The following is a 12,057-nucleotide window of genomic DNA, read 5'->3' as shown; positions in this document are numbered from 1 at the left end:
AAATCGGTCATGCCCTTTCAAGAGAACCATATAGGATTTGTCTGTAGTAATATAGTAAATCACGGAGGACCTAAATCAGCATAGATGGACACGGATTTGAGCCGTCGTCCTCCACTATGCTCACCACTCCACCACCTCACTCGGTGACTGTAGTTGAAGGTGTGGGCTGGGGGTTTGAGGGGGCTGGAATAACAACTAACCTCTGCTGGTAATTTCAAGTGCATGCTTTCTTCTCTAAACGTGGCGCTACTTCAGGTGACCCCTAAACACATAGAACCCCATAGATCTATTTGTAACGAAATTCCCTAACAGAGCAATCGTCACTATTCAGACATCCACAATCGACATCTTTGTCCATGACATAACTTTCATGATATTCTCGCAAAAAATAGAAGAAACGCAGCTGAGCACCTACAGAGACATTCCTCATATTATTGCGAGCTGAAATAAAATCTTCGCCTTGGCTAAAGGATGAGATAGAACAGCTCATGAATCGCAGGAAAAGGATCAGTCTGTGAGAAACGTTTAACCCATACGCAGACATTACCTGTCAACAGCCACATACAAGCTGTCCTATGGTCTAGGTGGAGGCAAAGTAATGGCTGCAAGCTGATCACATCTTCCTGCTTGATGAAATAAACCGAAACTTCACTTTGCCGAAAACCTCAAATGAATGGCAAACAAAAAAAATCCGTATTAGTTATTTAATATACACAAAAGACGGTAATTACGAAAAATTCTTTCTTAAGCATGTTACCGACATTCTATCACTCGTAACAGACCATACCCGATTGGAGTGGACGAGATTACGTTGCGAACGATGAGTCTTACTACGGATCGATGACGCACTAACGTTCGCTCACAGTCGCCCATATTTCCAGTCACATTTTGACAACAAGCGTTTCCCAAATTGCCTAGAAAAAGGGCTTGACAAACCATTATACAATAAGGATGCTGCCACAGTGCCATCGGACTACCTCCCCATTTTTATTTTTCAGACACTGTTACAGATTGTATTACTTAAGTTTAGTCACGACCAGCTTACCGATTATGTAACTGGGAATAACCTACTAGCTAAATACCAGTCAAGCTTCGTAACCATTTACTTTAACATTCGACATGAAACAAGCGATGGACAGGCAAGGGGTGACTACCATATGCTCTTCAGATTTTAGCAGAATCCTTTGAACTGTTGAAATCAACGTTTTAATTGCCAAACTTGGCAGTGCAGTGGTTTCGCTAATACATGAAGCTTCACCAACGATGCGCTAGTATCAGGAGCCCCCGATGGTTCAGTATTAGCTACAACACACTTCTCACTGAGCGTCAGTGGTGTGCCATCAGTTCCACTCCATTGCAAATACCGCATGTACGCTTATGACTTCCAGTATTACTTAAGCATAAATAAGTTAATTTGAGGACAGCTACCTAGAATGTCAGTTCTGCGAGAATGTCAAAGCTTACCTGTGTGCATTATAAAAATAGGCACAGAATATTGGGTTAGAGAATAATCCGTCCAAATCGCAGTCCAATCTCGTTGGCCATAAAAGGTTCACTAGCCCGAAATTTAATCCTACATGGGACAAATACAAATTTTTCCCTCTAAGCGAAGAGTCTAGGAGTAAAACCTAAACTGGACAAAAACTACAGCGATAATTTGCAAGAAGGCATTAGCTTTTGTCCAAACCCTATGAAAATATAAAAACCTCTTCCCATTGAACCTGAAAAAAATTATGAAAATACTTGTATTTCCAGTTCCTGATTACAGTGACGGTAGCTTTAAAGTCTTTCCCAAGAAAACTCACGGAGTCTGGAGCTGGTGACGAACGCATGAGTACAACACACAGGGTTTTCAGATAAGATATTTTTCTCTGTAACTTACTAAATAATAAATGAAGGAAATATTTATTTACATAGGCAGACGTAAGAAAAGCTGCTCTTCATGCAGCGGTATGAACATATGTTAGTTATTTTCCAGATAGTTACGGCAGCGAGCTATATTTTTTTTAAATAGAACATTAATTTTCTCAGTCATGTGACTGATTTACTTAAACCACCTGTGTACAAAGCAGATTTCAATCAATTTTAGTGAGGAAGCTAGAAATGTTCACAGTATTAGGAGCAGATACAACATGGTGTACACAAGTGGCTGTATTGAGATAGATGTTCTGGTGACGGAACATTCGTTTAAGTGGTGTGTTCGAACGAATGCCCATTTTCCTGAATTCCTTACTCAATGCGCCTTCTAACCAATCTGCGGACGAGTTGTAAAGTTGAGGATGTCACAGAGCGACGAGTTCCTTATAACCACACAACCCGGACTATTCTGTAAAGAGATTTTACCTGAAACCTGACGAACAACAACAGTGGTCATAGCCTAGATCTGAGCAAACTCTTAGCTCAAACTCTGGGTGCAAAACTGGTCCTAACTTAAGCTCATTTGGTCGTTCTGTCAACACTGGCTATAATTTCGATGTGGATATCCAAGATGGATTGTCTGTGGCACCATGTCAGGAACAAGTGAAAAGCATTTGCACTTCCCTTAGACCCCCAGGACCAACACTGATTCTTAAGATTCCTGGAATGAACCAGTCTTCTCTAGCCTCAAATTATAACTTCACTGATATTCAGTTAATTACAAATACTAAATCCTGCTGAAGAGTAATGCCTCAGACTTTTTATGTGAATACTCTCAAAGCTTTTTAAATAAAACATACGTTATTATCATTCTACATTTTTATTCATCATGTCCACATATTTATTTCTCAACATTGGCACCCTGATGACGAACCTATTTGTCCCAACGAGGGACCAGTTTCTTGATACCTTCATTGTAGAATGTTTAACTTTTTTGACTGAGCTACAACGTCGCCTGTACTTGCACTGCTTCAACACTATCAAAGAGTTTCTTAAGTTTTGGAGACTGATGAAAACCGGATGAGGGGCAAGTCGGGACTATATGGAGGATGATCGATGACAGCCAAGGTGTCGGATTATTGCAGATATCTCAGTGCTCGTGTGTGACCTTGGACTGTCATGCTGAAGGAGAGTGTTTGGCATCTGTAGACGAACGCTTCTAATTCGATACTCGATTACAGCACGCTGTTTGCCATGCTCTGACATAGCTACGTTACACACTACCATGCTACACGCTACAGTTGGGAGCCCTCTAGCGACGGAGGGTTTCAATTTGCGTCAGTGAAACGGGAAAGACGACCGAGTAATATGCATGGCATATAATACCTCAACCGTTAATGAAAACAGAATACAAAATGTGAAGACATTACTTCTCAGTATGCCCTCGTATTGCGGTCTTAGATGCTGTCCTGGCATTTCGGCAATGTTTACGAACCTGGTTCCATGTTCCAAATAACCGCCCACTCCTGACATGGTGCCACAGACAATCCATCTTGGATATCCACATCGAAATTATAGCCAGTGTTGACAGAACGACCGAATGAGCTTAAGTTAGGACCAGTTTTGCACCCAGAGTTTGAGCTAAGAGTTTGCTCAGATCTAGGCTATGACCACTGTTGTTGTTCGTCAGGTTTCAGGTAAAATCTCTTTACAGAATAGTCCGGGTTGTGTGGTTATAAGGAACTCGTCGCTCTGTGACACCCTCAACTTTACAACTCGTCCGCAGATTGGTTAGAAGGCGCATTGAGTAAGGAATTCAGGAAAATGGGCATTCGTTCGAACACACCACTTAAACGAATGTCCCATCACCAGAACATCTATCTCAATACAGCCACTTGTGTACACCATGTTGTATCTGCTCCTAAAACTGTGAACATTTCTAGCTTCCTAACTAAAATTGATTGAAATCTGCTTTGTACACAGGTGGTTTAAATAAATCAGCATGTCAGATACAGTTGTTATCGACTCACTGTTTTTATACGTAGTTTATTATTACTACGTTCATAACATGGCGCTTTGAAACGTCGCTTGATTGCCTTATTTCAGGGTCACACACAAATTTAGTGCTTCTACGTCTTCAAAGGCGATTTTCCATTTCATTACCCCTTAGAATACAATAAATGATTTTGGATCGCTAACAACATCATACTACTCGTGATATACGCGTTTCGAAGAGCAATGTGTGACTCGTCCCAAGAGATCAGCAAACAAGCACAAATACTGCAGTCAGACGATTTTTTTCCGGCGATTACTTTTGCCACTGGTTCAATAGAATGAGCCTTACATCGCCCGTAACTTGCTTTCCTGTACAAAAGCATTCAATTTGGAGCAGTCTAGTCCTTAGAGTTTTACCCCACTTGTCAGAAACGCACTGTATCAATTCGTAGAATTTAGGGATGGAGTGGAAGAAAATTTGTGGAACGAAAGAAAAGGAACAGATGATTTGTTAACTGCAATAATACAATCATATACAAAATGAAAAGACGATTTCACACGAAAGACAGGTACTACAGTGAAGAATGCTGGTAACGTCGATAATGACGTTGGTGACTTTGTTAAGATTTAAACTCAACTGTTCAAATTATTCCATTGGAATTAATGATTTTACCTTTTTACGGAGGCACAGTCACATAACACTTACTGAAAGACATACCCGCTCTTTGATTCTACAACAATTTTATTTCTCAATTTAGATTTCGGCGTTAGGCCATTGTCAAGTGTTACAACTGCAACAGATTAAAGCACGATAAAAGTACAACTATCAGACAAAATATCAAAAACTAGTAGGTCAAACAGTGAAATCAACGTATGGGCTGCGTGATTTGCCCCCTGACTTGCGTATTATAAATCATTAGACTTGAGTAGAACCCAAGTCATCGTCAAAACGTGTATCTTCTGTTATATAAACCAATTTTGTCGAAATAAATGCGAGAATATTTGTGTGATATGCTAATTTACTGGCAATTAGTATGACTTAGTTGGTGGTGGTGGTGGTTAGTGTTTAACGTCCCGTCGACGACGAGGTCATTAGAGACGGAGTGCAAGCTCGGGTTAGGGATGGATTGGGAAGGAAATCGGCCGTGCCCTTTCAAAGGAATCATCCCGGCATTTACCTGAAACGATTTAGGGAAATCACGGAAAACCTAAATCAGGATGGCCGGAGACGGGATTGAACCGTCGTCCTCCCGAATGCGAGTCCAGTGTGCTAACCACTGCGCCACCTCGCTCGGTACTTAGTTGGTATGGTTGTGGAAAAATAAGTGACCAAATCACGAGTTTTAATTGCTAATTGCCAGTAAATTAGAATATTACACAAATGTTCTCCCATTTATTTTGACGAAAGTGGTTTATATAACCGCAAATACATGTTTTGAAGGTTACTTGGGTGCCACTCAAGTCAAATGATTTGTAATACGTAAGTAAGAAGACAAATCATGCAGCCCATACAATGATTTCACTGTTTGCCCTAATATTTTTTGATATTTTGTCTGATACTTGCACTTTTATCGTGCTTTGATCTGTTGCAGTTTTAACACTTGTAAATGGCCTAACGCCGAAATCTAGATTGAGAAATAAGCCATGTCTCCGCAATATCCTTTGTTCCAGGAATGCTAGTTCTGCAAGTTTCGCAGAAGAGCTGCTGTGAAGTTTGGAAGGTAGGAGACGAGGTACTGGAGGAAATAATGCTGTGAGGACGAGTCGTGAGTCGTGCTTGGGTAGCTCAGTTGATAGAGCGGTTGCCCACGAAAGGCGAAGGTTCCGACTTCGAGTCTCGGTCCGGCACACAGTTTTAATCTGCCAGAAGGTTTCATATCGGCGCACACTCCGCAGCAGAGTGAATATCTCATTCTTGAAATACGTAATTTGTCTGCCCGTGGTTAGTTTTGTAAAGTTTCTTTTAAATATAACGCAGCTCCAGATAGCGGAGCGCCAGTTGTCTTATAAAAAGAGTGATACTCAATTCATTTTCATCTTGGTTATTAATATTCGTAACCTACATGAATGCAGCTTGTTTATCCGTTTTGTGCGAATACACATGTCGGGTGCGAACTTCTGGAAGGGATGAAAACTAACTGCATGTACCATTAAATAACACGGTAATAATAAAAAAGTCACTAAACAGAGAATTTGCTGGTGTGTAGATGCTGATGTATCGGTGCTGTCGAAGGAATAGCCTGCACCGTTTCAGTAATGGCGGGTAAAAGCTAAATCAGGATAACTAGACAGGGATTTGAGCCCTGCTTTTCACGCAGCTGTACCTTTAACCTTAAAAATTTTCATCGCTAGACTGGTCAGCGTGAACTGTACAACCTCTACGGTGCTCTCGACATATGGGAGCACATCATAAGCAAGACTACAATAGACACTGCCTCTTTTCTTTCAGGAAGTCACGTCTTCGTGTAAACAAGCCGGGCTCTTAAAGATACGTCACGCGTTTGGGGCCTGTTCTGCGTTGCAAATAAAGCTGTTAAAGGCGACCCAGTAAGGCTCAAGAAATACGTAAGAGAGAATAAGGCAGTCTAGTGAATCCCCGTATGTGTCACTGCTAATACCAGGAGTTGCAGCTAAATCACCCCTTTCGTTGTTTTGCTTTTCAGTTATGTGTACCTAATGAAACTTCCTGGCAGATTAAAACTGTGTGCCCGACGGAGACTCGAACTCGGGACCTTTGCCTTTCGCGGGCAAGTGCTCTACCATCTGAGCTACCGAAGAACGACTCACGCCCGGTCCTCACAGCTTTACTTCTGCCAGTATCTCGTCTCCTACCTTCCAAACCAGGTTCGCAGGAGAGCTTCTGTAAAGTTTGGAAGGTAGGAGACGAGATACTGGCAGAAGTAAAGCTGTGAGGACCGGGCGTGAGTCGTGCTTGGGTAGCTCAGATGGTAGAGCACTCGCCCGCGAAGGGCAAAGGTCCCGAGTTCGAGTCTCGGTCCGGCACACAGTTTTAATCTGCCAGGAAGTTTCATACCAGCGCACACTCCACTGCAGAGTGAAAATCTCATTATGTGTAACTAATGTTTGACTCCATTCCTGAGGAATTCACGAAATTGGAAATCATCTTTCGGGCTGTATGTTCACGAATTATTTCACAAATGTGACAAGCTACTAATTGCCAGGCGCTTATCGGGAAGCTTGTGTGAAAAATTTAGGAATGTTATTTGAATACAAAAAGTATAAAGATCACACCCATGATCGCTAAATCCTAGGGGCTTTTGTACTTCAGGTACCGACTCTGAGTAGGGAGATGAGACGATAATGATTCATATTTGTTAGTCACGGAGAGTAGAGACAGCGCTTTCTGGTCGCCAAATGATGTGTACACATTCTGGGTTAATTTCCAAACACCTATAGCAGCTGAGGTGAAACATAGCCAACAGCGTTCGACGGGATGTGCGTTTGCAATACAGCAGTTCGTGTCTTTCTGGAACAGTACGTGCTTGATTTGAAAGGGAGACCTGTTCGGGGATGGCTGCCGGACGACTCCACGAGTACGTAACGGCCCGATTTGTATGCAACCTGAAGATCTGTTAAATGTACGTGCCTCTGATTAAAGAGGGATAGTCTGAAACAGGAGTTGCGCCATTCGTGCCTGGCGTGGACAGGATGGTGGTCGAAATACAGCTGGTTTCTATTTGACTGTCGATCTGTCGACAAATCGATAGTCAAATCGAAACCAGCTGTTTCGACCGCCATCTTGTCCACTGCACTACAGATTTGTTTTTGTAATCGTGTTTCCAAGTTACTGTTACATTAGTGAAAATTTGTAAACAGTGACCAAGAAAGCCAAGAGAACCACGGAAATGGAAACACCTCAGCGCATCACAACGAGACTGCCACGCCAGAAGAACAAAGATAACCACAGCGTTTACGAAAAGGCTATGTAACATCAGTATGACGTTATTGTAAAATTGTTTTTGCAATGCCATTTAGCCTGAAGATGAGGTATTCCCTCGAAACATGTCGCTAAATAAATAAGTAATACAATAGTCAACAAAATTTGTGACTGGTAGCGGTAATTTAAAAAACCTTTATATATTTCTTAAGACAGTCACGGTCGAAAAATAGTCAAAATGGCTTCAAATTACATCAAGAGCCCTCAAACAAGTATTAGCGGACGATTTTGTTATTTATAGAAATTTGGTGCTCCAAAAAACGTCGTAAGGAAAACAGGACAACTTTCTGAAACACAGTCGCTTTTGTTGGCATAGACTAAATGTGAGGCTGGTTGAAATATAGTAATACAATATGTTTCGTCTAAAAAAGATGAAACCTCAACTTCGCTGGAGTGCAAAATCAGCGGTAAGTTGTTAGTTCTAGACATGCGTCACATCTTGATGTGAACTTTCATAAGGATGTAGTGCTTCTGTAGGAGAATTTTGTGGGGTCTCTGCTTGTGTTTCAAGAAACGAAGATTTCATTTCACGTTGTAAATGAGTATGAAAGAAATTGAATGTGCCCATACTAAACGAAACATACCGGCATTAGCGTGAAGTGATTAATCGAAAACTCATATTATTCTGCGTTCAAGTTATACCTCGTTAGCGCGATATTGATACGATGAGGATGTTATGTGGTTTACGTTCTGTTAATGGTCTAAAGAGGTGATCGAGGGGTGGGCGCACATCGTTTGTGAGATTGTATGAGCCACTATATTGTATAATGCGTGCAAATATGCATGCATTGTGTTGTACAGGTACCGGATGTCAGTTTGTGGGATGGAGCTCCGTTATTCTTGCACTTGGTCGGTCAATACAGGAACGGTTAATGCTGTTTGTGGATGACACTGGAGTTGTCGTCCAATGATGTCCCGCATGTGCTCGACTGGAGGCAGATCTGGTGATCGAGTAGAGCAAGACAACATGTCGACACTCTGTAGAGCATGTTGGGTTACAACAGCGGTATGTGGGCGAGCGTTATCCTGTTGAAAAACACCCCCGTGGAATGCTGTTCATGAATGGCAGCACAACAGGTCGAATCACCAGACTCACGTACAGTTTTGAAGTCAGTGTGCATGGAATAACCACGAGAGTGCTCCTGCTGTCACAAGAAGCCGCACCACAAATCATAACTCCAGGTAAAGGTCCAGTGTGTCTAGCACGCAGAAAGGTTGGTTGCAGGCCCTCGACTGGCCTCATTCTAACCAACGCACGTCCGTCACTGGCACCGAGGCAGAACCAGCTTTCATCAGAAAACATAACTCCACCCTGCCCTCCAATGGGCTCTCGCTTGACACCACTGAAATCGCAATTGGCGGAAGTTTGGGGTCAGTGGAATGCACGATACAATGCGTCTGGCTCGGGCTGTTCTTGAAGTACCCGATTTATAACATTTTCTTGTCTAATTGTGGTGCCAACTGGAGCTCAGATTGCTGCTGCAGATGCAGTACGATGCGCCAGACCCATACACCGAACACGATGGTGTTCCCTCTCGGCAGTGCCACGTGGCCGTCCGGATACCCGGTCTTCTTACGATAGTACATTCTCGTGACTACCGCTGCCAGTAGTCATGTACGGTGGCTATATTCCTACCAAGTCTTACTGCAACATCGCAGAAGGAACAGCCAGCTTCTAGTAGATATATTAAACGACCTCGTGTGAGGTTTGTGATAATGGCGTCTTTATCGGCTTAAAAGCATTCTTGATTAACATCAATTCACCACGTTCAATCTCAAAGGCATACGTTAAGCGTATATTTAAAGCAAACCTGATTTGCATCCTCATAGTGACACTGCTAGCACCACTCTTATGTGACTCGTGCGAAATCTGAATAGACATTATCTTTCAGATGTAGAAACATGCCTACCGACTTTCAAGTATGTCGCACAACTCCATCTTGGTGCAGCGATTTTTTTCCGTTAGTGTATATATTCCCTAGCCGACTGAGGGAGATGTTTACTCTTAAATCTTCTGCCATAACTATTCCGAAGGCGAGCATAAACACCCAACCCAACCCAACAACAGAATACGGGAGGGTAGACCATCCGAGAATACTACAACAAAAACAAGAAACAGACACAGCAATAGGGCACAACTGCTTCTGAATCTGTGCGTGCTTGTCAAAGGACAAGAAGGTAGCTTCGATAACGTCTAGCCATCTCGCACCCAAAACAAACTAGACGGTCTTACAAGCGACCTGGAACTAGATAAGAGACTTCGAAATGGCACGTTATTAATACATGGTGGGGCAAATAAAAGAGACCCGGATGTGCGGATACCACTGAGCGTGAATGTATGCACGTCGTGACGTACATATCACGTGTACGCCCGACACGTGATCCACACCGATTCAGAGCTTATTGCAGACTGTGTCAGTGTGAGTGGAGCAGTGCAAAGCTGACGAAGGTACTCACAGAGGAGCAGCGGGTGTTCGTCGTGGAAACTTACGTGAAAACAAACTGTGGAAACGGTGTGGTCGGTTGTTTGCTGAGAAGCTTAATGGTGTCATAGTCCTCATAGTCTTCAAGAACTGCAGCATAACATTCCGGATGAGACTACAGCAATTCCAGCCGTCCAGCCTCGATACGCCCTCAGGAACTTGCTGACCAGGGCACAATAATGCCCAAAGATGAAGAGTGATCACTAAAAACATATGCTGCAGGCAGGTTAGTTCAAATGGTTCAAGTGGCTCTGAGCACTATGGGACTTAACATCTATGGTCATCAGTCCCCTAGAACTTAGAACAACTTAAACCTAACTAACCTAAGGACATCACACAACACAGGTTAGTACAGTATTTCCTTTCCTCTGCTGTGTTTCTTTGTCCCCTAGAACTCTGTTCTCCGGATCACTTTTATTTGTTCCAACCTGTAGAAACTGGTACATCTGCACAAGTGACCAAACTTCCGAAATCTACCACAAATGAAGGTCATCGCATCACATAAAACTGGCAACATAGCTATATGATTGTGTCATTTATCTAATGAACTAAAATTATTCGAGCTACAGAAATACTTGAAGCAAGAAGGTGTATGGGAGTGATAACGTCAATCTTAGATATTTTATATTCAACTCGTTATTCCTGCCGAAACATAAAACAAGCAGAAAGCGCATTATCTAATATTTGTTGCCGTCGTTGTACTTTCCAAGCTGTAGGTTCCTGCTTGCTCACAATTTTCAGCGAGCCTTTTATGACGACTTACAAAGCCTATTATTGTGATTCCTGCTCACCTCTCGTCATCCCCCTCTTGTCCCCCACCCCCCCACCCCCCTCAAGAAAAAATACACTTCTCTCACTACAGTCGAGTCATTCAATTGATAACACCACTCCTTCTTCACGAGAAGCATAAGTTGCAAAGAAGGACAAAGAGACGGGAAAATAGCAGAGTGTAAGTAGAAGTTGTAAACCTAAAAGAATCATGAAATCGATCTAGCCCACTTCCAACGGCCTTGGAGTTCATACTAGGTTTCAGCTCTAAATAATGGAAAGTGTGAAGTCATCCATATGAGTACCAAAAGGAATCCGCTAAATTTCTGTTACACGATAAATCACATAATTCTAAAGGCTGTAAATTCTGCTAAATACCTAGGGATTACAATTACGAAAATCCAAACCAAAGACTACGATTTATTGGCAAAGCACAGAAAATGCAACAGGTGTACTAAAGAGACTGCCTACACTATGCCTGTACGTCCTCTTCTGGAGTATTCCTGTATCCGCATCAGATAGGTTCGACAGAACACATCGAAAAATGATTCATGAATTTGGATGCCAATCATTGAAAGAAAGGCTTCTTCGTTGTGTCAGGATCTTCTCATGAAATTTCAATATAGGAAGAACTGTTGACCATTTGCCATTTCCTCCTCGAAAGCTCCGGGAATTTTACAATAATCTTTGCATAATCTGATCGTAAGTATGGTGTGGTTGAGAGACACAGGTCAATACTGAGATCTTTTTCTTGAATTTAATTTTGTTATTCACGTGTCATAAATATACAAGATACGAGAAATGTTTTTATCTACTTCTGTTCTACTAACAAGGGAACCTCCCCATCGCATCCCCTCAGATTTAGTTATAAGTTGGCACAGTGGATAGGCCTTGAAAAACTTAACACAGATCAATCGAGAAAACAGGAAGAAATTGTGAGGAACTATGAAAAAAATAAACCAAATATACATACTGAGTAGTCCATGTAACAAATAT

At 42.2% G+C, this 12,057-nt stretch overlaps 1 protein-coding gene across 1 annotated transcript in view; it reads right to left on the bottom strand.

Annotated features, from left to right (window-relative positions):
• The window catches only part of LOC126249763 (serine proteinase stubble-like), a 398,895-nt gene that overhangs the window by 223,857 nt on the left and 162,981 nt on the right, over positions 1 to 12,057 (bottom strand). The gene's annotated exons all lie outside the window — the stretch shown is intronic.

Source organism: Schistocerca nitens, chromosome 3 (genome assembly GCF_023898315.1).
Source record: "Schistocerca nitens isolate TAMUIC-IGC-003100 chromosome 3, iqSchNite1.1, whole genome shotgun sequence".
Lineage (NCBI taxonomy): Eukaryota > Metazoa > Arthropoda > Insecta > Orthoptera > Acrididae > Schistocerca > Schistocerca nitens.
The sequence above is the reverse complement of the archived record's forward strand: the minus strand, read 5'-3'. Positions and strand labels throughout refer to the sequence as shown.